This window comes from Podarcis pityusensis (assembly GCF_964106645.2).
Source record: "Podarcis pityusensis genome assembly, chromosome: 4".
NCBI classification, from domain to species: domain Eukaryota; kingdom Metazoa; phylum Chordata; class Lepidosauria; order Squamata; family Lacertidae; genus Podarcis; species Podarcis pityusensis.
Genome location: NC_138027.1, coordinates 36140126 through 36166887, shown reverse-complemented (window position 1 = coordinate 36166887; position 26762 = coordinate 36140126). Strand labels below are relative to the sequence as shown.

Genomic DNA, 26762 nt, shown 5'->3' with positions numbered 1-26762 from the left:
AAATGTTAAAAAACCGGAACACTTACTTCCAGGTTTTTGGCGTTCTGGAGCCAAAATGTTTGAGTACCAAGGTGTTCAAAAACCAAGGTATTTGGTAGGGCACTTTTAACCTTTCATCTTAACCAGGCTTTTGGGCCCTCTGAAATATTTTGGCTGCTGTCTGATTGGCAATTGTTATATTTTACTCTTTGTTTTAACTGTGTACCGCTCAGACAGAAATTATTGTAAAAGAAGCAAAGCAATGTTATACCAAGTGCAACGACTGGCCCTACATTGGCTCCCATTCCATAGCACAGCTGCTGCTCACTGAGGGAAGCATGGCCTGGGGCTGGGATGAGGTGAGTGAGTGGCCATGGCAGCAGCAAGCAGCGACAGTGCCATGCTGAAGTTCTGATGGCAGTAAAGGTGGCAGGGTCACCCAGTACCAGGTGGAGGTGTCATTGGGTTGGCAGGGTCAGGTCAGCCCTGGGCTCTTCAGAACCCCTAGGCCCTGGCATGTGCCTTGGGATGCTAGCCCACAACATCTGGATGTGGAAATGTGTTCATGAGCTTTGAATGGGGTTTGTTCTCTTAATGGCTCTTGCAACCACAGCATACAACATTGGAGGTGGTATTTGCTCTGCGAATGCTCATGCATGCTGCAAATATGGAACATTGTTACAAAAAAGCACTATATTCTCTGTTTCGCCCTGGTAGCTCAGTTCACGAAATACCATCAGAGTCCATTGCCTTGCTGTGTGTGTGTAGATTTATACATTTTGGATGTTGAGTACTATTCCCAGGAAAAGAGGGGAGAAGATTTTGCAGGAGAGGATTCAGGAACAAAATCAAATCAAATCTGAAAGCTCCCCTTTGATTTATGTAACATAGTGGTGCATTCATTTGCATTTTAACATGAGTGATGTGATTTTCAGACAGTCTGAAAATATAAACACATTTCCCCCTACTAATTTGTTTTCAGGTGAATAGGATTGCTTTGAGTTTACTTTGAAATAATTGGTATGTTAATTACATACCTGACTTTATGCATACAGTAGGCAGAAGAATATGGCCTTGTATCCTAGACCTCTCTTACAGTGATCAGCTTAGCTGAGTTTTAACACTGCAATCAACAAAGCCCTTTAATCTCAGGGACTGTGAAATTCATAAAGTTGGAGGAATAAAGTAGTGAATTTTGCAAAGGAAAACATTGTTTAAGAGAAACAATGATTAAGTGGGAGAGAAACGATGTTCTTAACAAAAACAATTTATTGAAACTCTGTGTAAATGGAAATGCCAACAGGCAATTTGTTTTGTTTTGAAGCTCTTCCACATCAAGAGATTAATGCATGCGCGGGTGTGTAGTATTTATATATGTTTTATTTTTCACCTTGAAATAATTCTTAGAACTTAACAATAAATCTCACAGTCTTTCTATATTAACGTCTTATTATTAACATCTCTTGACAGGTACAAGGTGTGTGTTACAAGGCAGGGAAATAACATAGTAAGAAATGAAAGGGTTTTGTAAATTCTTGACTGAAGTTTATTAGCAGTTCATTTTGCAATACATATGCCATCACACAAATAGCAAATGGTTTTAAAAGCGCATTTTGTTTCACAGGGCATTCAAAAGTTTTGTGAATGCTATGATGAATGTGTTACTTATATATTGAGGCAGTCATAGATTACAATAGCTAGGCTATAATTCCTTGGGATGATCAAAGCCTGGGGTGAAGTGCATCATTATAAAATGGAAGGTGTTCACTTCAAAATTTAACTTTATGGCATTCATATTGGGACTGTCAATGCACATTTTAAAAACATTTCCTTCTTCACTGCATAGTTCTCATAGCTCATTCCTTCCTCATGCTGGAAACTTTAAGAGAAGAGAGGAACCTAAACCCCCTGGCCTGAATGTAAGCCTTGAGAATTTTTTGTCAGGCACTTGTCAGAGGCTTCAAGATATACATTTTTACATAAAGAAATATGACTTGTGGGGTATGTTTGTTCACTGTTTCAGTCAGTCAACCATGCCAACCATCATAATATTATAACCTATCCCCTCTGCAACCTAGTTTGCCACCCCCACCCCATTTTATTTTTAACATTCCTTGAGCTCAGTCTTCTTAGTCATCTTTGGGGTGTTTTTCGATGCTTTCCCTAGGTTTTTTTTTATAATTGTACTCCTGAAAAACTTGTTCTATTTATGTTGATTGTATACATAATTCTTGAAGCAAATACTTTAGGCATTAAAGAATTTATCTCAAAAATTATGGGCATAACTAACCCAAATAAAATAAATACACCTGAATTAAGGGCTTTGGGAGGACAGGCTAAGAACATGATAAGGAGTGATGCAGCATTCTGGAGGCATTTTATCATCCTTACTCCTAGGAATAGTAGCACACCAAGGCACCACTATTCCCTTATAGTAAGGGAGGGATATATATGGCAATTTGGACAAAGTGCACCTGTCTTTAGCAGGGCTGACCCAAGATAATATGCTACCTGAGGTGAAGGACAAGATGGTGTCCGCTCATTCCATGCATAGAAGTCAGCTGGATGAGCAGTTGAATCTTATTTCAGCATCTTCCAGCAAACCTGAGGGCGGCAGTCTAGCCTAGGGAATTAAAAGCTGGATGCATAGCCAGTACATCTCCATCTTCCATTGCTCACTGTATCCCCATTATCTACTGCCTGAGGCAGCTGTCTCAATCCGCCTGGTGGTAGAGCCAGCTCTTCTGACCCAGATGCTGCAAACAGGACACCATTTTAGCTACTAGACCCAATTACACATTGAAATCACAGCAACTCTAGGAAGGCAGCCATACAGCTGCCCAGTATGTACAGTCGCAATATTGCGCCACCATTCATGAACTCCGCCCAGCATTATATCACAAAAATCATTAAGGAGGTGGTGCTTGAGCCTAAATGGGAGGTGCAATGAGTCCTGGTTAAACTCACAATGGACAAGATGATAAATGAGGCCCCAGTGTTATTTTTTTTATAATGAGGAATCTGGCTGGAGGCTGCTGGGGAGAGGGAACCTTTCTGTTTTTTTAATAAAAAATATGACTTGTCAGAGTCATGAAGAAAAATAAAAAAGGACAAGAAGCGGTTTTGCCTCTCCTGAAGGTTTAAAATACCCCCGAGAGCAGTCATAAATGGGTGGTGAGACTCTTACTCTCCTGTCTTATAAATCTCATTTTACTGGAATATAAAACAAAGAGGCGCAATGTTGCCTTACTGGCATATAAAACAGTGGTATCTCTTTAGTTAGCTAATAACAAAGATGGAAAGTTATGGAAGTAGTGGAAAAGGCAGCAAAGTGAAAATGGACATATGCAGGTCATGTGGCAAGAGAGAACTCAGGTTGGTGGAATAAAGCAGTGCTAGTATAGGGACCCTCTCATTTTAAAAGACCAAGGTGACAACCACGTATGTGATGGGTGGACTATCTAAAACTCCTAGCGGGGCTCATGTGGATGCATCAAGTTAACAACTTGGAGGGAACTTGATGAGGCACATATCCAAAGATGGATCTGAGATGCTATAGCAGCAGCAGCAGCAGCAACAACAACAACAACAGCGAAACACCTTCTCCTTTCTGGGTTAGATACATATCTAGCAAAATTTAGAATAGACCCCTATGAAATCAATGGGACGTAAGGTAGTCGGAACTACCTAAAGCCCATTGATTTCAATCTTAGTTAAGGCTTATCCACACTTACCTTTCCTCTGCTCTTTTCAGGTATGGTCCCTGCTTAAAAGCCCCATGTGTGAGTGCCTGCCCCCTTTCAGCTCCAGAGCTTTCCCTAGTCGAAGCAAGAATGTTAGATTGCCAAGAATGGCAGAAAGTGCAGCAACTGGCTTGCTATATTTGAGGAGCAAAACTGTGTAGTTTCAGGTGTGAACAGCATGTTTGCGAACAAAGCCTTCACAATTTCAGAGGATTGCTATGCAAATAGAACCTCACCGACACAATATCATTATCCATTCTATGCATTGCATTTCAGAATAAAGCACTTTTAACTTCTGATGAAAGTTAAATCAGTTGGGATTAGGCCACAGGGAAACGCTTTAACTTCCCAGTCCCTGCAAGGCAAATTGTTTCAAGCTAGATAATTATATTAGATGCTTTCAAGAAACAGACACTTTAGTATATCTTCTTCAGCAGCAAAGTTTTGCCTCCAAGGCTGGTTCCACACTTTGTATGGAACATACATTGTTCCATACAATAATCATACGTTGTTCACTTACTTTTTATGGGACTCATCATGACATTGTGAACAAAACACCCACTCTTCATTTTTCTACTTCTTCAGCTTCCTTTTTTTGAATTAGGAAAAGTTATTTAAAAAAAATAACTTAAAAAACTCAGAGCAATATCTGTGCGATTTTGCCAGGTGCAGATGGCCAACAACATCGATTTCTGACTCATTCTAGTGTGCAAAGTTTTATCTTACAACTTCTTTCTGTATAGTCTTCCCATCACTTGGGAAGACAGGCAAACAAATGCCAGTGTACTGGAAGAAGCAAAGATCACCAGTGTCGAAGCAATGATTCTTCGACATCAACTTTGTTGGACTGATCATGTTATTTGGATGCCTGATTACCGTCTTCCAAAGCAACTACTCTACTCTGAACTTAAAAATGTAAAGCCTAATGCAGGTGGTCAACAAAAGAGGTTTAAAGACTCTCTCAAGGCAAATCTTCAAAAATGTAGTATAAACACCAGCAACTGGGAAACACTGGCCTGTGAGCACTCCAAAGGTGTCATGGACTTTGAAGATGCTTGAACTCAGGAAGAAAGGGAGAAATATGCTAAGAAGAAGGCTCACTTGGCAAACCCTCACCGTGATCAACTCCTGCCCAGAAACCAATGTCCCCACTGTGGAAGGACGTGTGGATCCAGAATTGGCCTCCACAGTCACTTACGGACCCACTGTTAAGACTGTGTTCATGGAAGACAATCTTATTTGGCTACGAGTAATCGCCAAAGAAGAAGATTGTGTCTCTGGGAATCCACTCTATCTGTTGCCTTTATTTTCCCACATAGCATCTTTTCTCGCACTCTAACCTGAAGTGGTGGAGTGGGGGCAGGTGGAACTAATCCATTCTCAACCCAGAATTTCTCCATTACCTGGCCTGGGCACAGCAGCTCCCTATCGCCCTCCCTGGAATAACTCCTTGGTTTCTATCAGTTCTCCAGTTCCCAGTGCTGCTTCATTCTCCATCCCTCTGTATCTGAGCTACAGCTGACAAACCCCTGTTCAAGAAAAACAACAACAACAGCTGATGATGATGTATAAAAGTCTGATATCTCATCTAGAAGCCAAGGAGTGATTGGAAATGAATCCCTGGGGCCTCTTTCCCTGGAGGTTGCAGCCCTGGAAAAGAGGGAAATACTGGAAGTAAACCATGAGCTGCACAGGTGGCATTGTCAGGAAAGGTTTGGCTTCTTGGACTATGGTCTCCACTACCTTGAGGAAGGACTTCTGGCAAGAGAGGGGTTGTGCCTTACAGCAGTTGGCAAGGATGTGTTTGCTAAGAGTCTTGTGACCCTGATCAGGAGAGCTTTAAATGAAAATCTGAGAGGGAGGGAGACAATATTACAGACCATAGGGGATACTTGGATACTTGGTACTGGAACTTGGTACTGGGGACAATAGCTTCATGGAGGCATTTAATCCCCTTTCCCACACACATAATTAAAATACCCCCTTCTCACACACCGTGAAATAGTCATAGCACATTAGCTGAGGTGCTACTGCTGTGCTTCCCTTCTGCTGCAGCAATGCTGCTGCTCACCAGGACCAGTAGGGGGCAGGCAAAGTGGCAGCAAGGGTAGGGGACCACTGGGTTGGTGGTGTTGGGGAGGGCACAAACCCATTTATCCCTGTGCCTGCAATTGACTGCCAACCAGGGATTGGAGAGAAACGTATTTCTGTTTACCCTTAAAGGAACGCCTACCTAATTCACAATTTGTGAAATGATATTGATGGATTCCTGAGAGCACTTTAATTTTTTAATTTTTTTTAGGATTGGGGAAAAAGAGAAACTGTAACTGACAGATCATTCCATTCCTACTGCCATCCCAATTCTTTCCCTGCTTTTGCTTTACTAAAGGTAAAGGGACCCCTGACCATTAGGTCCAGTCGTGGCCGACTCTGGGGTTGCGGTGCTCATCTCGCTTTATTGGCCAAGGGAGCCAGCGTACAGCTTCCGGGTCATGTGGCCAGCATGACTAAGCCGCTTCTGGTGAACCAGAGCAGTGCATGGAAACGCCGTTTACCTTCCCGCCAGGGCGGTACCTATTTATCTACTTGCACTTTGACGTGCTTTCAAACTGCTAGGTGGGCAGGAGCAGGGACCGAGCAACAGGAGCTCACCCCGTCGCGGGGATTCGAACTGCCGACCTTCTGATCGGCAAGCCCTAGGCTCTGTGGTTTAACCCACAGCGCCACCAGTGTCCCTTGCTGCTGTCCTACTATGCTCTATTTCCCATTCTGGTCCACGAAAGTGGCCACACCCGCCAGAGCTCCACACCACCTGAAATGCCGCAATTGTTGGGTGCTGCCAACAGTTCATCCAGTCCTAGAGGAGCACCCTATATAACATCATGGTATGACATGTTCTCAAGCCTTCAGTGCATTAAGCTTATTGGGGGGGGGGGTTTCTCTTGCTTTAAATAGCTGCACCAGGACAACTTCCATGATGATTGATGTGGTGGTCGTGCTAAGGTTGGTGGGGTCAGCAATGCTTCATCTCGTCTATGTGAGCATCCCTCCTCTGGATGATGAAGAAGCCCCTTGTAATAATGCACCGCTGAAAGACTTCCGAAAAATGCTGATTTAGACAAGCTTTACTGTACACATTGATTTAGATAAAAGGTTTCATTAACCACATATTCATTGCATTGGAATTTGCGGCACATTTTACCAGATATCAGTGCAGATTCCATTACTTACATGACATGCATATCAATCATCCTAATGTTGCAGCTTTTCATATTCAAGGAACTTAAAAAAAAAACATTCAATTAATTTTCAAAACTCTTGAGAGATGAAGGTGGCGAGGCAAGTGAGGAAATTCCACTTTACAGCTGAAATACTGGGGCGCAGAAATGAAAGAATATGTTGTAACGCCTTTTAATTAAGACAAACAGTACTACAGACCAGAATGCATCTGCTTAAAGCTCAAAGGTCCAGCATGATACAAGAGTTATGGGTCTTGATGTTTCTGCGGGGGAAGCAGGGTTGTAAGGGGCTACAGGATCTCTCCCTTTTTCTCTGTCTAAAGTACAATGGAACCTTGGTTCCTAAATGGCTTAGTTGCCAAACAAATCAGCTCCTGAATGCCGTAAACCAGGAAGTGAGTGTTCTAGTTTGCGAACGTTTTTCGGAAGCCAAACATCCGATGCGGCTTCTGCTTGAGTGCAGGAAGCTCCTATAGCCAGTCGGTAGCCGCACCTTGGTTTTTGAATGGTTTGGGGAGTCGAACGGACTCCCGGAACACATTAAGTTCGAGAACCAAGGTACCACTGTATTTGTTTACTCAGTTTAGACTCTGCTCCCTGCCCAAAACATCTGGCCCTTGAAGTGACGTCCAAGACAAACATTAAAAAACAACATTAAAACATATTTGAAAACAGTTAAAACCCTAACAGCGGAAGCCAAAAGTGACTAAGCATACATAAACCCCATTGAATAATCTTACTCCGCAGAAAATGAGAACAGGATTATAGGCTAAATTATCTAAAACAGAAAGCAGAACTGTGCCATCTAGGATTAGGAACATAGGATTGTATCCAGTGCTCAGCGTAGACACATCAAAGTTAATGAACATTGCTAACTTAAATACATTAATATCAAGGGGCTACTCTGGTTAGGACTCAGTTGGGTATAATCCATGAGAACCTGCCTTATTCCAGAACAGACAACTTGCCCAGGTAGCCAGAATTGTCTACTCTGACTGGCAGTGACTGCCTTGGAGCTGCTACCTGAGGCTTCTAACTGGATATACTAGAGACTGAACCTGCGGCTTTCTGACTCAACTCACCTATTGTTCTTTCTTTGGTGTACCTGCCACTGGGGTAGGAGAATATGATAATAACATCCCGATTGCCTGCAGTTCTTTAGGCTATCTTTGCCATATTCTGTCACCCCAGTCCCTTACACTGGCACAAGCCATCCCTTCTACTAGTGCCTTCCAGATCCAAGCTCCCTGCATGTGCCAGGCCAGGTCCAGTCAGCACCAAGTGCTTTGTTGCCTATTGAAGAAACAAGACAGTGGCCCTTGAGATCCCATGTATAGAAGCCAGCCAGTCTGATGGGAGAATCTGACCTCAACACTGGTAATAGGCTAGAGTCCTCCACTGTACCTGAGACAGTAGGTTAGTTTAGGGAGGCCAAGACAGTGTGTGTAGCAAATATATTTCTATTCACCAAAAGAAGTCTCTAGATGGAAGGCCTGGGAGGAAGTGATGGTGGTGATGGTGACGGGGAGGTTGCCATTGCTCCTTCCCATCATCTGCTGCCAGAGGTGGTCTCCTCACTTTGCCTAATGGTAGAGCTGGCCCCATGCCACCCAGGAAAGCACTTTCATAAAAGGAAGGAGAGAATTCAGAAATCGCCCTCCCAATTTGGATAATGGTATAGGGCACCAGGACTGCATTCCATCTAAGTAAGGACATCACACCCTGGGATTTCGTAAAATAGAACAAAAATCATGACATACTAGGCAGGATTTTTTTCCTGCTATGTTCTGACCTTTTCATCAACACAGTCTGCATTTGGCTGGAAGGTCTCCTAATGCTTGAACAGCGTATATTATGGAATAGTTACACTGACTCTTGGAGGATAACCAAAACTCCCTCCTTGGCTGTGCTGGCAAGACATATGAGAATTCTGAGTGCTTCTCCGTAAGAGAAATAAATGTACTATACAAAGAAAATAACTACTGGGGCCATAGATCTCTGTCAGAATCTCCCACCAGCAGCAGCTTCTAATGTGGACATAATATTCTGCCTCAAAATGTGAAGAGTCTTGACAGCGCACAGGGAACATGCTCCAGAATTGGAAACTGAGAAATTCAGAGTGACTGACCAGCACTGAGGATGCATTCAAAGGAGTAATAAGACACTGGGCCACTTGCATTCTGCATGAGGTCAATCTAGTGAAACATCCTAGGCAATTTTTTCCTCCTTTCTTTTTGTTACAGAGCTTCAAAAGCAGTCATCAACCCAAAATGTAGGTTCTCTACCTTTAAAAAAATACCAGTTGTTGATTGGTTAATCATTTCTGAACCTGTAAGCCTAAACTCTGTTCCCAAGATTTTAGTGACATAAGAGAATAGAGTTTGTACAGAAAAATATATATGCAACCTTCCATTTGTTTTACTCACATCGCAAGGTCTCTTGGTTTTCTTTTTCCTGCAGCTACTGAATGGGCTGCTCAACTGTTTTCAATATGTTTGATTAATTGGATGACAACGATGGGATGCAAACAGAGGGCATTAATCCTCATATCAATGCTAGCATGATAATAGCCTGCCTTTTCAGTGCCCTATCTCCTAGCTAATGGCAGGAAAAAGTGCTGACTTCACTTCAAAACACTGGCTGGTTGCTCCTAATGAATGGAGTAGTAAAATAATAATAATAATAATAATAATAATAATAATAATAATAATAATTTATACTCCACCCATCTGGAGAATAAAATGGAATTATTCCTCTCTGTCCTTGCAGAGTATTAGTTGGGGTGTGCAAAATGGGCCTTTACTGGTTGATGGACAATAGAAAGTTAGCTTTCTTTAAATCCATTTATGAGAGGGCTGCCTGGAACAAGCTAGTGGGTGGTGAAAGGGGACAGAAATTGTACTTTCAGCATTGCTTCTTTCTGTTCAGAAGGACAGGAATAATACATTTCTCCAAATCTTTAAACATGCAGGTAGGTATAGGAGGATCAGACAATTTTTATTATTCGGTTTCTGATTTGCCCAGTTTTAAATTCAGTTCTCCACATTGTACAGCAGTTTGCCATGTTATTTATCTATCTATTAAAAAATGCTCATGAAAATTCATCAGCATTTTAGGACAAATTTCTCCTAACAAAAACTTCTTTGTATGCGATTTTGACAATGTGCATATTTTTGCAAGCAATTTTTGCTAATACGTACAACGCACCTTTTGTATGTTATTTTCACTAATATCGTCATTTTTATGCACACTTCCCTTTAATATGTGCAGTTTTGTTAGACTGCTTCGCATTGCACCACAAAATTCAGATAGGCGTGAATTTTGAAGGACTGTTGATGTCTCTTCAGGTGACAAAGTCTGGCTTTGCATAGTTGAAATTTATGTAGTCATTTTAAAGGTAGTATGGCAGCTAAATGTTCTACACAATCTCTTCAGTCAGATTTTGAAATGTGAAATAGCAATAGTTTATGGGCTATCAGTGGTTATTACTCTCTCCAGTCACATGGCTGTGTTTCAGACTCAATTTCTTCTTCTTCCCTGACTTCCAAATCTCTTTGTGGCTTTAAGAATAGGTTTCTATGAGCTGCTGATCTTGCAAAGTGGCCAGACATTGTGTCATGGATCAACACCATCAACACTATTCTGTCACTTCAAGCGGTTCAATACTGCCCCCCTCCACAACCTAGTTTCTTTCTCTGTACTTCAAAGCTTCGCAGTCACACTCTCCTGGAGAGTCCATATTCTATTCAAGTTAGAAAAATAAACTGGAGGAAAATATGTTTTTTCATGCGAGTTCTGCATCAAGTTATATAACTTTGTCAAATCCTTTTTCTACTTTGCAGAACTTCTGAAAGCTTGAGAGCTGATACTGTTGATAAGGACAATGAATATTGTTTTAAAAACTGTATATTTTTTATCCAACCCTTCCTCCGGGTTGCTCAGCTGGGTGTACGTGATTCTCACAACATTGTAGGGTAGTTACATGGAGAGATAGTGACTGATCTCCCCCATTTATGCTTTATTTTTCCTGTAAACATACTGAATTGGACTGAAGCATGATGACCTCATGTCAGTCAGTACAACTAAATTCCCAGATGGGGGGGTGTCAATGACTTAGTGAAGTTGTACTTGTAGCAGGGTATATGTAGCGGGCTCAATGCATTTTCAGACTCTTAAGTTGTAGAGTCTATAGTTTGGCCTGGATCTTGCTTAGTCTACTGCCATGCCCACTGCAGCCAGGGACTTGGCTGATTCTCTTCATATCCATTGCAGAAGCACATGCTCAATTGATGATGCTGCGCATGTTAGCCTGAAAGAAAGATGGTTGTATTCATATCTGTACTTGATGACCTTTGGCAAACTTCCAGAAGTCTTTGCGACCCTTTCAGATGCCAAAGTATCTCTCTCTCTCTCTCTCTCTCTCTCTCTCTCTCACACACACACACACTATCTAGAGATATATATTTTCCTATGTATATAAAAAGCAAGGTGTCATTCATCATGCTATGTAGTTTGAGTGAACTCTGGTGAGAGGCCACACCTTCTGCAGTATGGGTGTACAGGGAGGGGAGTTGGCTAAGTGTGTGGAAAAGGCAAAGGGGTAGGCAGGTTTGGCAAGCAAAGTGAGCAGGGGCAATAGCCCCTAATCTCTCCCCCCCCCCTCTCTCACACACAGACACACCCCTTCCCTATTGTGAAATCCTCAGATTAGTGTGTATGTGTATCTGGCCTTACATTTTGATAACAGACTTTTTAAAAACAAAAACAACAACAACAACACCACCTGTCTTCAGTTGCCTATAGCCTAAGGCTGACTCTTCTACATGATGAAAGTGCTCAAGAGAAGCTCTTTGGCTATTATCATTTCTTGCAACCAGTATATGCACACCACTGCACGGTGATATTTATAATTTCATTAATATGTGTGTGTGTGGAATAGTTGGCAGAGAATGACACCTTGCTATGGCTCACAGAAATGCACACCTGCACTCTAACGCAGCATTGCTTTTCACTGCTGTTAGTCGTTGCTGCTCCTGTGAGCATACAGAGAAGGGTGTGTGTCCAGCGTGTGGCGAGGAATCACTGCAGGCAGCCGAAATCTATGGGCTGTGGCAGAGGAGAAAGAGAATTGTCAGCTGAAATGTCTCACCCATGGGGTTGCAGACAGGAGACCGCATATGGGTGAGTAGACAATAAGAGCTAAACTTCGTTCAGTGCTAAATTTCCAGCTAGAAGGCATAGATTTTGAAAATGTTATTAAGTTTTATTGGCAAATGGCTTAATCAAGTGAACAGTATCATGCATATTGTAGGAAACTAATGACAGTTCCCCTTTAAGAAAACTATTATCAGACATAGTTATGTTTTAAGCTATTAAATTCACCCAAGTAGAGGTGAGAATAATTTTAATGGTGTGTGTAAATTACTCTGGAGGGGTGGAAAAAGCATATTTTGTAATGATTATTGAAGATTGCATGGCACGGCATTATTTCATTATTAAAGAAGTATTAACAATTTATTAGTCTAGAATAAAAGTACCAAGCCGCTTCCGCAGCTGGCTGAAATTGAGGGTTCTGAAATATTGTCTCAGGCAATGTTAGAAACCAATTAAAAGTGTGCATGGGTGGAAGAATATAAATGGTAAGACAGGAGCCGGGGGTTCTTACTTGAGATGAGCAATAGATGAGATGAAGTGTTGAATGAAGAAATGTGTTGTGGGTAATGACTAACAACAATAAGTGGATTTGCCTCTATGTATCCGAGGATGCTTCCTACCCATGTATATCTTTGAGCAACTGCAACTTCCTGCGGGCTGATCTATATTTTTTTATAGCCAGGATGGGTTGGGCCAGCATGCTTCATCCTTAGGCAGCCACAGTAGGCATGGGGTCGCCATGGTAGGGGCATAGGAAGCAAGAAATAACATGGCAACCTTTGTCATTGGGCATGTATCCTGAATCAACCAACCTGATTGCTGATTCATCACTTCATCAGGGTCAACCCCGAGTTAAGGATCTCCATATGGTGCACAACAAATATGGGTGACCCTTCCAGGACACTATTAAAGGTAAAGCTAAAGGGACCCCTGACCATTAGGTCCAGTCATGGCCGACTCTGGGGTTGCGGCGCTCATCTCGCTTTATTGGCTGAGGGAGCAGGCGTACAGCTTCTCGGTCATGTGTCTAGCATGACTAAGCCACTTCTGGCGATACAGAGCAGTGCACGGAAACACCGTTTACCTTCCCGCTGGAGCTGTACCAATTTATCTACTTGCACTTTGACGTGCTTTCGAACTGCTAGGTGGGCAGGAGCAGGGACCAAGCAATGGGAGCTCACCCCCGTTGCGGGGATTTGAACCGCCGACTTTCTGATCGGCAAGTCCTAGGCTCTGTGGTTTAACCCACAGCGCCATCCACGTCCCTCCAGGACACTATTGGGGGAGTTCTATAGCCATTAGCCCCTGTCTTGGCACATGGACCCCTTTACCAGTGACCCTGATACTATGATCCAGAGGAGGGTGGAGTCACCCCCTCCAATTAGACTAAGGATCCAACCCAATGCCTTTTCCCGCCAACAAGTTGTGACAATTCCTGTTAGCTAGGTAAAGCCCCCAAAACTGGCCTGATTGGTTTGAAGGCAAATTCCTCCCTGGCACTGAAAACGGAAACTGAGTCACTCCACAGCAAGGCCATATACACGCAGCACCTGCTTAACTTCAGGTGGGGTGAAATTTATACCAGTTGGGTGGGTGGAATGTCCAATACTGACTGTGCTGCTTGAAGATGGTGCAGCCAGTTTTTATGCTCAGGAGTTGAAACAGGCTTGACTCAGGTCCGTTCTCAAAGTCCTGCCCCATAGTCTGGCCAATTCCAATAAAAAAGTAGGAGAGTCCTGCCACTGCCTGTTGGGGTTGATGATGCTGTTAGCCAGATACACAGGACGTTTTTTGCCACCCCCCATCACCTTGCCCACTGCCAAGCGGAATAAACAACATGGACTTTGAGAGGGCTCCTTGGTAAAATGCCTGTTGGTAGGCCTCCTATGTCAGTGGACTTCCCTGGCAGGATTACCTGGCAACAGGTGGGTGGGACTGGGTCTGGCTCATTAGAACCTGATAGGAGAAAGTGAAGTGTCAGCATGTGATGTGCTGGGGTGCTGAGCCTTCGAAGGGTCTCAAGAAGATCATGGGCAGGCTCATATAGAGATAAGTGATAAACTTTGTCCCAAGTCCTCACCAGGCAGTGCTTCTGCTTGTATTGCAAATGGAGAGTCATGAAGACACGGGACATGAAAAGGTATGGGGGCCTTCTTCAATCATGCATTTCCTAGTGGCTTTTCTCCTTACATTTCTATTTGTCTCAGTTCCTGGGTTTTCTATCTTATGCAACCAGTGGTGCCCACAGAGATCTTCAACAGTTATTTTCATGAGCACAGTAGAACTTTTGTGGAGTGGGTATGTGCATGAGAATTACTTTTGATTACGAAAATCACTTGGTAAGTGTATCATCATGGCTCCAGTTCACACAGTGCTTTTCTGCATGTGATCAGGTGCATAAATGAACCCAGGAAAGACTGGATGTAAAATAACAGCAGCAGCAGCAACAACAACAACCAAGAAACAGAATAAGGCCCACGTGAACTGGCCTCTAGATTTTGGCTAATGTCTGAGAGGATCTTATTTGCACTGAAATCTAGTGACAGGCTTTTTTCTGAGTGCTATGTTTGCTTCCATATTTTAATACACAACACTTAAGGAAATGATGTAAACGAGCCTTAACAAGAGAGAAGGGAGCATATATTTGAATTAATAAAGCACATTAAATAAAATCTGGTTTAGACTCTGTCATGAAAGAGCTAATTGCCACAGTCCACAATTCTACAATTCTTCTATAGACTTTCAGAGGAATAAAGTAAAAACTGTTACTACTGGTGAAAATTGTAAGACAGAAATTTCAGGGAGTTAGTAGCAGTGAATGCAATCATGGTCCCTAAATTATTACTCTAGTCTTACAAGTGGAGTGTACTATTAAGGCAAGGCATGTTGATTTTATGCATTATTATTTATAAAAATATTTTTATACTCCCATTGTATAACTTATCAAGGCAGTGTATAGCAATACATGTGTGCAATGAAACAGAAATCACCACTGAAAACAGTACAAATCAAATGAATGGCTAATCAAAAGGTATGAAACAGTTGCCTAAAAGTCAAAGTATTCCACAGGATGTTACCAATAAAACATGTAAGAGGGAAAGGTGGGGAGGGGGGGACAGATAAGGGCAGGTAGGGGTTACAGGTCAAGACGATAGCAGTACCTTGTAGTTCACAGCATTATTCCAAATATCAAGCCTAGAAATATTACCATTGCTGGCTACACATCCAGTTTATACAATGCCTCTAACCTACCAGCAGAAAGCTATTTAAAACAAATTTGCACACATTAAGAAGCTGGAATAATTCAGTAAATGTTATTGGGTGGACCTAGGCTCAGCAAATGAATCATTCAAAACAACAGGTTACTATTTAAAGTTGCACAGTTATTTTCTTATTTGCTTCCCCCCCTTTTTTCTTTCTTTTTTTCTAAAAAAAGAGCCCTTCTTTTTACTGTAAAAAGCTTAATCTGTTTATTCACTTTTCACTGGACAAAGCACTGTTTTAATGCTATGCTGCTGTGTTTGGCAGAGTTACAATTACATCATTAGAGCAGCAGTGCTAAGAAGAACATTAAACCCTTTCAGATCCTTAGCTCTTCAGTACCTTTCATGCCAGCGGGCAATATTAATTAATTTAAAAAAAAACAAAAAAACACAACAACCCAGTATCTGGTTTAAATTGCATTATAAGAAGTACTAGGAAATGTGATTGTAGTCTCGGAAAAGTTCTTGGTTCCGGGACTGAACACAGAACTGAGAAGCTGTGAAGTCCGGAGGGGGATATTCATGGTAATGATGCTACTTGTTTCATGTACAAGCTGCTAACAACAATCCTTTCTGTACTTTGACCCATGTAAAAGGATGCTACTTTAAATAGCTCTCCTCCTTGAAATCTTTGTATTAGGCTGTACGTTAGGGTAGAATTAGGGACGTGGGTGGCACTGTGGTCTAAACCACTAAGCCTAGGGCTTGCCGATCGGAAGATCGGCGGTTCGAATCCCCGCGACGGGGTGAGCTCCCGTTGCTCAGTCCCAGCTCCTGCCAACATAGCAGTTTGAAAGCACGTCAAAATGCAAGTAGATAAATAGGTACCACTCTGGCAGGAAGATATACGGTGTTTCCGTGCAGTGCTCTGGTTTCACCAGAAGCGGGTTAGTCATGCTGGCCACATGACCCGGAAAAACTGTCTGCGGACAAACGCCAGCTCCTTCGGCTAGTAAAGCAAGATGAGCACCGCAACCCCAGAGTCGTTCACAACTGGACTTAACTTTCAGGGGTCCTTTACCTTTTTTAGGGTAGAATTATCAGGGTAATTATAATTCCCAGATCAATGCTACATCATGTACAACTTGGGATCAGGTTGCCTAATAGAACCAGTTTTGCCCCATATATACCTGCTCAGAATGGGGCACTGCTGAGAGCCCCACACGCCCCAGAGATCCTCTTGGTTTGCACCAGAAACCAGGCTTTTAATGTTGAGGCTCCAGCACTCTGGAGTCAATTACCGGCCGAAAATTAGACGGGCACCTGACATCTTGATGTTTAGGTGGCTGCTGTTGACATTTTTGTCTCAGGAGACTTTCCATGAAGTGCAACCCAGTCATTCATGGAACATTGATTCTACATCAGTACAAATGGCTGTATTCAAATTGTTTTTAATATGTTTTCCTTGTTTTATCACTTGCTGTTTGCCACCCTAGGAGATAGGGCAAAATATTAAATAAATAAATAAATAAAGCAATTGTTTTGAGATTCTGTATTTCAGTTTACATTTATCTTGTATATGGCTGTCGTTGCCTCAAGTTCTGAAGTGGAAGAAGAAGAAGAAGAAGAAGAAGAAGAAGAAGAAGAAGAAGACAACGATGGAAGTAAAGGGCCATTCACTGCAACAAAACACTTTCAAGTCAGTGCAGAAATGGGTGGGTTGCTTCAGTTCTTGAAATCTTAGCATTCCAGATCAGAAATGATCCCTGTTGTGGAACCTCTATTGCTCAGCTGCCACCACCATTGAATGAGACAATGGTAGGAGAGAGAAAGAGCCTTTGTGATTAGGAGCACTGCTATATCCAAGTGAATTAATTAATTTATAATTTAAAACTACCAACTTATATAAAAAAAGCAATAGAATGGCAGTGTACAATTAAATTATAAGAAGCTGTTGTGGGCCGAGGAGCAGTGGAACCATGGGCAGTGGATCCAAGGCATAATACTTGCAATAAACACTAGACACCTAACTGGGATTTAAACAGGTCACAACTTGTGAATCACAGACGTTAGTAGGTTTTGGCGTAGGCTTTGGCTGTGTACCCTGAATCAACCAACCCACCTGCTGGTTGATTGTTGGGCAGGATTAATCAAGGACTCGGCTAGACTGGTAAAGAAAAAGTGATTTACATGTGTTGTATGCAATATAATGATGTGCCACCAGAAGGCGCTGTGGAGTCCCATTTTTTCCTACTGGATTTCCCTGTTTAAATTTACAGCGCATTTAACTGAAATGCTTCTTTGATGCGTCCAGATCTAGCTCAAGTTTAGGACTAGATGGCAGATAGATGGTATACTATAGATTGTGGTGATAAACCACAGGTCCAGGGTTCCAAACAAATGTTTTCTTTTCTTTTCTTTTTAAAAAGTTTCTCAAAATGTACACTAGGGAGTAAAGCTACTTGAATTTAGGACTGGGATGAATTACACATCAGATCACACAATTAGATGCCACAAAAAATGAAGGCGGGTGTCGAATACCTGATCAGGAGATAATCATGCTGCATTATGTATGGCAGTCCCACATTCACTTTTGACGTGGTGACAGGAGGTATTTTGCCTGTCAGGTGAAAGCTTGCGGACGAACAGTCTTTCTGAAATGGAAAACACGATCTGTCACTGCATGGGGTGTGCTTGTAAGAAATACTCCCCCAAGTGAAACTGATAAGAGAAAATCCTCTTTAGATAGTTAAAATGACCACAGGAACTGGGCCATAATGTCTGCTTTTGCTTTCAATTCCTTTACCCCAACAATGGAAAAAACATCTTGGCATTCAAAATCATCATGGGGGAGGCACCATAGCAAATGCATTGCAGGCCCAAGGGCTCAGTTTCAAATCCCTCGCATCTCCAGTTAAAAGAGTCTTAAGTATAGAATCATAGAATCGTATGCAACACAGGAATCTCAGCTAAAGCATCCATGACAATAGCAGGTAATGGGAAGGCACTCTCTGTTCCCGAGACTGCCTGTCAGAGAAGATAATACTGGGTTGTTGTTGTTGTTTAGTTGTTTAGTCGTGTCCGACTCTTCGTGACTCCATGGACCAGAACACGCCAGGCACTCCTGTCTTCCACTGCCTCCCCATAGTTTGGTCAGACTCATGCTGGTAGCTTCAAGAACACTGTCCAACCATCTCGTCCTCTGTCGTCCCCTTCTCCTTGTGCCCTCCATCTTTCCCAACATCAGGGCCTTTTCCAGGGAGTCTTCTCTTCTCATGAGGTGGCCAAAGTATTGGAGCCTCAGCTTCAGGATCTGCCCTTACAGTGAGCACTCAGGGCTGATTTCCTTCAGAATGGAGAGGTTTGATCTTCTTGCAATCCATGGGACTCTCAAGAGTCTCCTCCAGCACCATAATTCAAAAGCATCAATTCTTCGGCAATAAGCCTTCTTTATGGTCCAGCTCTCACTTCCATACACCACTACTGGGAAAACCATAGCTTTAACTATACGGACCTTTGTTGGCAAGGTGATGTCTCTGCTTTTTAAGATGCTGTCCAGGTTTGTCATTGCTTTTCTCCCAAGAAGCAGGCATCTTTTAATTTTGTGACTGCTGTCACCCTCTGCAGTGATCATGGAGCCCAAGAAAGTAAAATCTCTCACTGCCTCCATTTCTTCCCCTTCTATTTGCCACGGCAAGGCAATGATCCATGAAGGGGAATACTGGGCTAGATGGACAAAATAGTCTTTTACCTGATATCAGGCAGTTTTTATCTATCGTAACTCAATCCACATGTGGGAGTTCCTGGAGAAGAGAACTGCAACCATTGTATCCCTTCATTGATTCTCCTGCTGCCACACTACCTGGGCCTTAGCCATGGTTTGGCTTAGGAAGTTTTCCTTCCCAGGGCTCATGGTTTGTTTTCTTTAGACAAACCACAAGAATAAACCTTAGCTGCAGCTTATACTTTGTTTGGACTGAGCATGGGTTTGGGTCACATGGTAAACAATACCATAGCTTAGCCTTGGGTAGTGCAGAAGTGGGAAAACCTGGAGAGGACTGCAGTGACAACACATTCCTCTCCATGTGTTTGTGCTAATCAGTAATTACAAGTTTAAGTTGTTTTGGAGGAAGTACTCTAGATTTAAAGTGCTTTTTAGAGGAATCACTTGGATTCCAAACTGTTTCCCTTGCGGGGGGGGGGGGGTACTTTGTTTAAAAATTGCTTGGATTTGGATTCAAAGTGCTTTCTCCAAAACAGAGTTGGGTATGTTTAACTTGGAGAAGAGGAAACAGAGGTGATATGATAGCCATCTTCAAATATCTCAAGGGCTGTCACATGAAAGAGGGAGCAAGCTTGTTTTCTCCAGCTCTGGAGGGTAGGACCTGAACTAATGGATTCAAATTACAAGAAGGGAGATTTTGACTTAACATTAGGAATAACTTTCTGACAATATGAGCTGTTTGACAGTGAATGGACTCCCTCAGAAGCTGGTGGACTCTCCTTCCTTGGTGGTTTTTAAGAAGAGGTTAGGTGGCCATCTGTCAAGGTTTCATTAGTTGTGATTTCCTGCATTGCTGGGCGTTGGACTAGATGACCCTTCTAACCCCACAATTATATGATACTATGATCATATTATATCTATTCCATCCAGTGATTGCAATAACGCAATTATTGGCATGCCTGCTGCTATTGAGGGTCATTCCCATGTTAGTAATAGAATGTCCCAGTCTTCCACCCTCATGGGCTACCATCACACACACTTAGGTGAAATCTACACACAAATAAAAATGTTCTGGAAATGCTTTTATTTAACATTGAATTTTCTATAAGGCTCACTATTGCCATCTAGTGTCACATTGTATATTGCACTTAAAACACACTTAAAAGTTTTATTTGCAGCTGCAGCTGACCACACATGGGTTGCTATAATTATGATGTAACAGCATCCTATATAGGTAGAAGGCTTTAGATCAGGGCTAGGCCCTGCAGGGTAGCCCTACAGTGATGCACAGGTGTTGCTGGGCAACAGCTCCTATCAGCCCCTATCAGCAAGCAGGCCAATGGGATGATGTTGTACCATAACATTGGGATAGCACCATGTTGGCTATCTCTGTTCTCTTATTGTAATAGGAGCAACCCTGCCAGTAAATACATGTATAATACTGTACACACTTTTCTATGTGGACATATCTAATTGTGGCCAAATTAGATATGACAATAATAATGTGTCTAGTCTTCAAATTTTAAAAAGCAGTTGCTTGAACCCTTCCTATTTCCCTGTTACCCAAAACAGATTCCTGGTTACTTCACTTTCTAACTCTGGTTGAGCTGCAGAACAGGCTCAGTGTTCCCTGCCTGCTTGCCCTTTTCTTTCCAGACACCAAGGAATGGCTTAAGGCAGGGAACGGCTTTGCCCCCTTTTTCTACTCTCACTAGCAGTTTTTTCAGCATCGTCCTGGGGAGAACTGTGCTCCCAGCACCAGCATTGATGCAGTTTACCTGGATGGCACAAGGCAGGGCAGCGTTGGGTTGTGAGCTGTTTGGGTGCACCCGTGGACCCAATCCAGCCCTTCCACTGATGTGCCTGACCTTGCTAATACCCTGCACAGTCCCAAGCAGGTAAGAAGCAGTGCTGGTACCTCTTGTGGTACCTCCAGCTTCCCCTTACTTTCTGCCCTGCTCCTTTTGAGACTCCATTTGCTCTAGCATATATATCCCTCCTTCTCTCGATCTTTCTATGCCACTTTGTGGGCTGTTGTCCTTCCCCACCTGCCTTGTACTGATGGTCCCCCAGCCTGCACATCTCCCATAGTGTTTCCAAATCTTGGGAGTGATATATGGAGAAAGAACCAAGAGGAACATGCAGTGGCAAATGGAACAGGTAGTCGGGCCACACACCCCAAAAAAACATTGCAAAGCTGCAGGAATGGGATATTCAAACTGCAAAGTTCCATGTATAGTAATTCCCATGGAGATCAAGGGAGCTTATGCATTGACTGTGTTTATACATCCTGGGTAGATACTGATTTATGCAGCTGTATGGAACTGAACTCTCTTCATTAAAGAACATTCCACCAGCTCATCTCTCTTTAAAAATACAAGAAGGGAATAGTTTTTGTTTAAAGAACATCCCTCTAAATTAGATATAAGACTGGGAAATTAGGGCATTGCTTTTCCAGGGGAACCTTTAATAATACTCTACATGATCCAGATATGGAGGGCTGCATACCTGGGATGAAGATAAAATAGACTCCATGACCATTTATAATCTAGTTTTCAAAATAAATAATTAAATGAAGCGATGGGCCCAAATTTTCAGCATGAGCAGCACACAAGCACATTAAAGTTTAAATTCTCCTACAGTGCTCTTTAATGAAGGGGAAGCACAGGAATAAATGCCAAAAATCTGCATATTTTGGTGAATTGCTATTGCTAGGGTTTTAGGAGGTGGGTCTTTAAAAAAAAATCTATTTAATTCTGTGTAGACCTGTCTTTAATCAGCTCCTGACTATTATTCCCTGTCTCTTTCCCCCACTTTCCCCCCTTGTTCTTTGCCTTACCTTGGCAAAGCAATTAAAAATGAAATGAAAAGCTTTCCAATATTTATAATTGTTCATCACAAACAGCAGGCTACGAAGCTATTGGGAGGGTATTATGAGTCGTTATGCCTCAGAATTAAACCCGGTACCCAAGAGATGCTCTAACTGTCACAGAGAAAGAAGCGGCCTGCTTAGCAACATCAGCACCATTTGCACACCCCAGCCGGGTGCTCTGTCTCCCACCGGCTCTCCACAGAAAAGAAAGACTAATTCAAGGTGTTTGCCGTTTTATTCAAGGTCCCCAAAGGTATGAGTGAATGCTAATTATCAGTTCTCATTGCTCGTGGTTCTACTTTGTGCCAAGTCATACTAATGAGGAACAATTCCCCGTTCCTCAGAGCTAACGATCAAAGAGCGCAAAGAACATACATATGCGTGTATGTGTGTTTGCACTTGTGAGTGGCCATTGCTCCTCTGTAGTGCATATCAGATCTACTGCAACATGGTGCTTGCTTAGCATTAGCTCAACAGGGCTCCCATCAGAGACAAATTGGAGGGGCAACCCCCTACGCAATAAGCACAACAACCTATTTATTTTTAATGACAGTTAAGGAAATATATCTGAACAGAAAGTCATAAAAAAGATTAAATATTAATACATGCCAGAAGCCTGAGGCCAAAGAAATGGTTGATTCGTTCAAATGCATAAGTGAAAGCTGCATTCCTTTGGCTACAGGCTCAGCTGCAGCAGAAGTTATCCTACAAAAAGTCCTTCAAAATGGCCCCCCCATGATAGGATAGAGAACCTCAGACCCAGGGGAGAAATGTTCTCCCCCAGGCCTCTCTGTCTAGCCCTTGTGGTTTGCCCAAAGCCATGTTGCCTCACACCAAACCACAACTGTGGGACTTGGAAACCACTGCCACATGACCCTAGTAAGCGAGGCTTCAGCACAGAGGATAAAGGCAATGGGGGCAGCATCTTCCCATTTCAACTTTGGGGGTGAAATGGGCTGGGTCACCTCTGGCATAGTCAATCATAAAAATCACCAGCAGCAGATCCTATGCATTTCCAGGGAGGGAAGATACAAAAAACCCACACGAACTACCCCACATAGAAAGGGCAGGAGTGGCAATTGTCCTTTCCCTTCTGACTGTCCAACCTAAGCCCATCAGAACCATGCATTCAATGGTTGCTTTCTGTGAGTCTGTGTAGTTCATTCCCTTTCTAGCTTGTAGCAGTGGGGGGAAGATGATGGAGAGAGAGGCATGTGAAAATAGATAAATTCATCCATCCATTCTTTTATGTTGAGCTTGGTTCTGACAAGCCTAGACATAGTGATCCATGTTTTGGCCATGCTGAGGTTTGGCTACTGCAACACAATCTTCATTGGGCTGCCTTTGAAGATGGTTCTTCAGCTGGTTCAGAATGTGGCCACCAGAGTCCTGATGTGGGTGAGGCAGTTGGAACCAGCTGCACTGTTTGCCAGTGCATTTGCAAGCACTGTTTTACCCTTTAAATCCTTAAATAGATTTTGGGCCCAAGCTACTTGAAGGACAACTTGCACCTGGCATCAGCCTGTCCATATATTGAGATCAACAAATGAAGTTCTCTTTATGAGTCTGTTGTCAAGGTCACTAAGGCTGGTGGCTGCAAGGGAAAAGGCCTTTTCCATTATGGCCCCAATATCCCCCGCCAGTGGATTTGCAGTGATTTCCCATGCTTCAGCTGTTTCAAAAGACCCTAAAGTCAGACTTCTTCTGACTTATTCATTATTGGTGACTTATTCATTATATGGCTGAAACTGGGGTTCACTATTGTTGTGGAAAGTGTTTTAATTGGCTGGATGATACTTTTATTTATGGTTCTCTTAGGTTGTTGTATTGTTGATATTTAAAAATATTTATTATTCTAAGCTGTCTTTGAGAGGAATTGCCCAGAATGACTTCCTAGAAATAAATTACATAAATCAAAATTTAAAAAAAGGTAGTTGGTCCCCACAAAGTGCGCTGTGCCTGCTTTACTTCGTGCAACAAACTGAGTAGGGTGCTCACATTGTTGAGTGACCCTACTTGAAATTCTCATCCCATCTTTACTTTGCACCCTTGATTTAACTCTTGCCTCAGAGCTCCCAAAGTCTTACATCCCATGGTCTTTGGACTTCTTCCTAGTAGTCACTTGTACGAGACTTAATCTCAGCCAAATTAAAAATTATCTCTTCCCTTATAAAGCTAGACTGAAAAATGTTTGGTTCTCTGAACCAAACTGAGCAACTGAAAATACTATATCATGACAGCTGCTCAGTCAGTCCGTGTCAGAGGCTTCACTGCCTTTAGCACAAAGTAGATACATGGTGTATTAGAGGCAATCATCTCTTTTAAAGTTTCTTTATGGTGAAAAATTCCTTCAGTACTGGGAAGACGTCCAACCTTGTGAATACCTTTTGAATGCCAGGAAGGAAAATCCTATCACAGATAATGAAGTGATGACAGAAAGCAACAATAGCATACACACAGACACATAGAAGACAAAAAAAAAAAAAACTTCAATAGGCTCTCTTTTACTTTAAACTACGGATTAATTTGCCAGCAATTTATACCAAATTGTTCAGGGCTTGTCATACTGCCAGGAAAATCTCTATTAGCTGCTAGCAACTTACCTCAGAAAGCTCCATGTTTCCTCAGAACATGATCACTTCCTCTCAAGCTTCCCAATACTTCCATTTCATCGATCAATTCCTCCCTGCTGGTGAGGACCAGGTCCAGGAGAGGTGATCCCATTGTTGCTTCTTCCATCTTCTGAGAAATGAAATTGTCAACGAGACAATTGAGGGATTTGTTGGACCTTACATTCTTAAACCAAACCATCATTCCTTTTTTTATACTGGGTTATTCTGTAGTGACCAATTTAACATTTGTAAGCTTCTTTACACAACTGTTTGGTTTTTTGTGTTTTAGTTAATATGATGTGGTCTTCAGGTTATGGGTGCTCAATAGCACCTGTGATGTAACATGATGTCATGATGTTGTGACATCTTGTTGGCGGCACAGCGGTGCTTCTGAGGCCTTGTGGGGTCCTGGAGGTCACCTCTGAGGACTTGTGAGACTTCTGATGTGACTTCTGGTTTCTACTGGAAGTTTCATTCAGAGGCTTGGCACGGCCTCCAAAATCACTTCTGAGACCTCACAGGGTCTTGGAGGTCACGTCTGAGGCCTTGCGAGACCTCCGATGTGACTTCTACTGGAAGTCACCTTCCGAGTCTTTGCAGGGCCTCAGACGCCGTCTGGGAGGTCACATCAGGGCTCCAACGCGACTTCTGGTAGAAACCAGAAGTCTTGTCGGAGCCCCGTGTTGTGGGTGCCTGGCACCTGGGGCCCCTTACTTCTGGTGCCTATGGTGATCTTCAAATAACACTCCACTGTTTGTGTATTAACTGGCTTAACCTTCCCTACAAAAATAACCATGAGGTATGCCACAGGTCGTTAAATGCTTTCTTTTTTTTGTGTTCTAAAAGATGTGACCTATCTAACTCTATTGAGTTTTCCAATCTCAATAATTAATTTGTAACTTGGATAATTGTTTTGTCTAGAAGTATGAATAATAACAACAGCAGCAACAATAAATCCATCTGTGGCAATAGTGCTAATGTTTCATGGGTCTGTGTCAAATTGTGTATTGGAAACTTTGGAAAAAAGGCTTTCTGTCAAATGACCTGAATAATATGGTCAGTGTAACATGTGGAAGTTCATCGATAGGTGCCTCCAAATAAATGCTTCTAAAGCAAGTCCCTGTGGGAAGTTGTAATGCCCATGCAAACTTATAGTTAGCTATGGCAAAACCCTAACGATCTGTTTCTTTTCAACCAAATATCCATCATCACTGGCAGAGAAGACAAGTGCCACAGAATTCCCCCCTTTTTAAAAAGTGTATTTCATACTAATGGATATCTGATTGCATCATATGGCCATTGCACTTTCTTTTGAATTTCCCAGTCTCAAACTCGGCAGTAACAAAATTGCCAACTGATATCAGTACTTCAGTGGCTCTTTCTGCTCCTGCACTTTCTTTCAGGATAATCAGGTTTACCACAATTGACCCCTCACAGCCTGAGGTTCCCTACGCCTGGCTTAAAGACTATTCCATACTCCAAGCACTAGAAGCATCATAATTGTGCTTGGGGAAATGTGACATTTCTTCCAGATAGTACATCTGCTGTTATTGTGATTGCCACATAAAATGAAGCTGCACAAGGGTTGTAAGGTGCTGAACATTGTCTGTGTCACCGTTAGGTGTTTTTAAATGAAAGAACTATGAAATGTCTGAGTCTTTAAAGCAAAGGCTGGATTAGCCTTATCAGGGATGCTGTAGAAGTTTACTGGATTGGCACCACGGTAGACTACATGACCTTTGAAGTATCTTCTAACTCTATGATTCTATGCTCTTGTTTATTACTGTTATATATTTATCTTATTTTTTGGCTGTTTGTCTGCTTTAAAAATACCCAAAGCACCAGACAGTCTCTCCCCCACCTCCGCTCTCTCTCTCTCACACACAAAATATCTAAAACGTTAACATTCATTACCCAGCACAACCTTCTGATAAACAATCTAAAACAGTAAACTAAAAATAGTTTTTAATTGAATATTTTCCAAAAGGGCTGATCTCACCCTTTGAAAACACAACCTTTTCTGGAAGTGTGTCCAGATAATTACTCAAAAATTGAAAACCTAAAGTTACTTTAAGGAAATCTAGCTGCATCTTTGTTGCTTTACTTTTGCAGGTCCTCCAGCCTTGAATTGATCCTAACCGGTTGAAGACTGTTTGCAACAATTCCATTCAGCCACAACCCTGGCAACAATATAGGATGTACTTCCTTTTGTGTCCTATATTGAACTTTCTGACTC

General features: G+C 42.4%; 1 long non-coding RNA gene across 2 annotated transcripts in view; it reads right to left on the bottom strand.

Moving 5' to 3' along the window:
* Nucleotides 1-17865: 17865 nt before the first annotated feature.
* Nucleotides 17866-26762, bottom strand: part of LOC308475643 — a 67599-nt gene continuing 58702 nt past the window's right edge. The window contains exons 3-4 of one of the 2 annotated variants that reach the window (XR_013985331.1): nt 24518-24656; nt 17866-17972 (exon numbers count right to left, since the gene is read on the bottom strand). This is a non-coding gene — a long non-coding RNA (uncharacterized lncRNA). The remainder of the gene's footprint in view (nt 17973-24517; nt 24657-26762) is intronic. The other variant, XR_013985332.1, reaches the window with a different exon arrangement.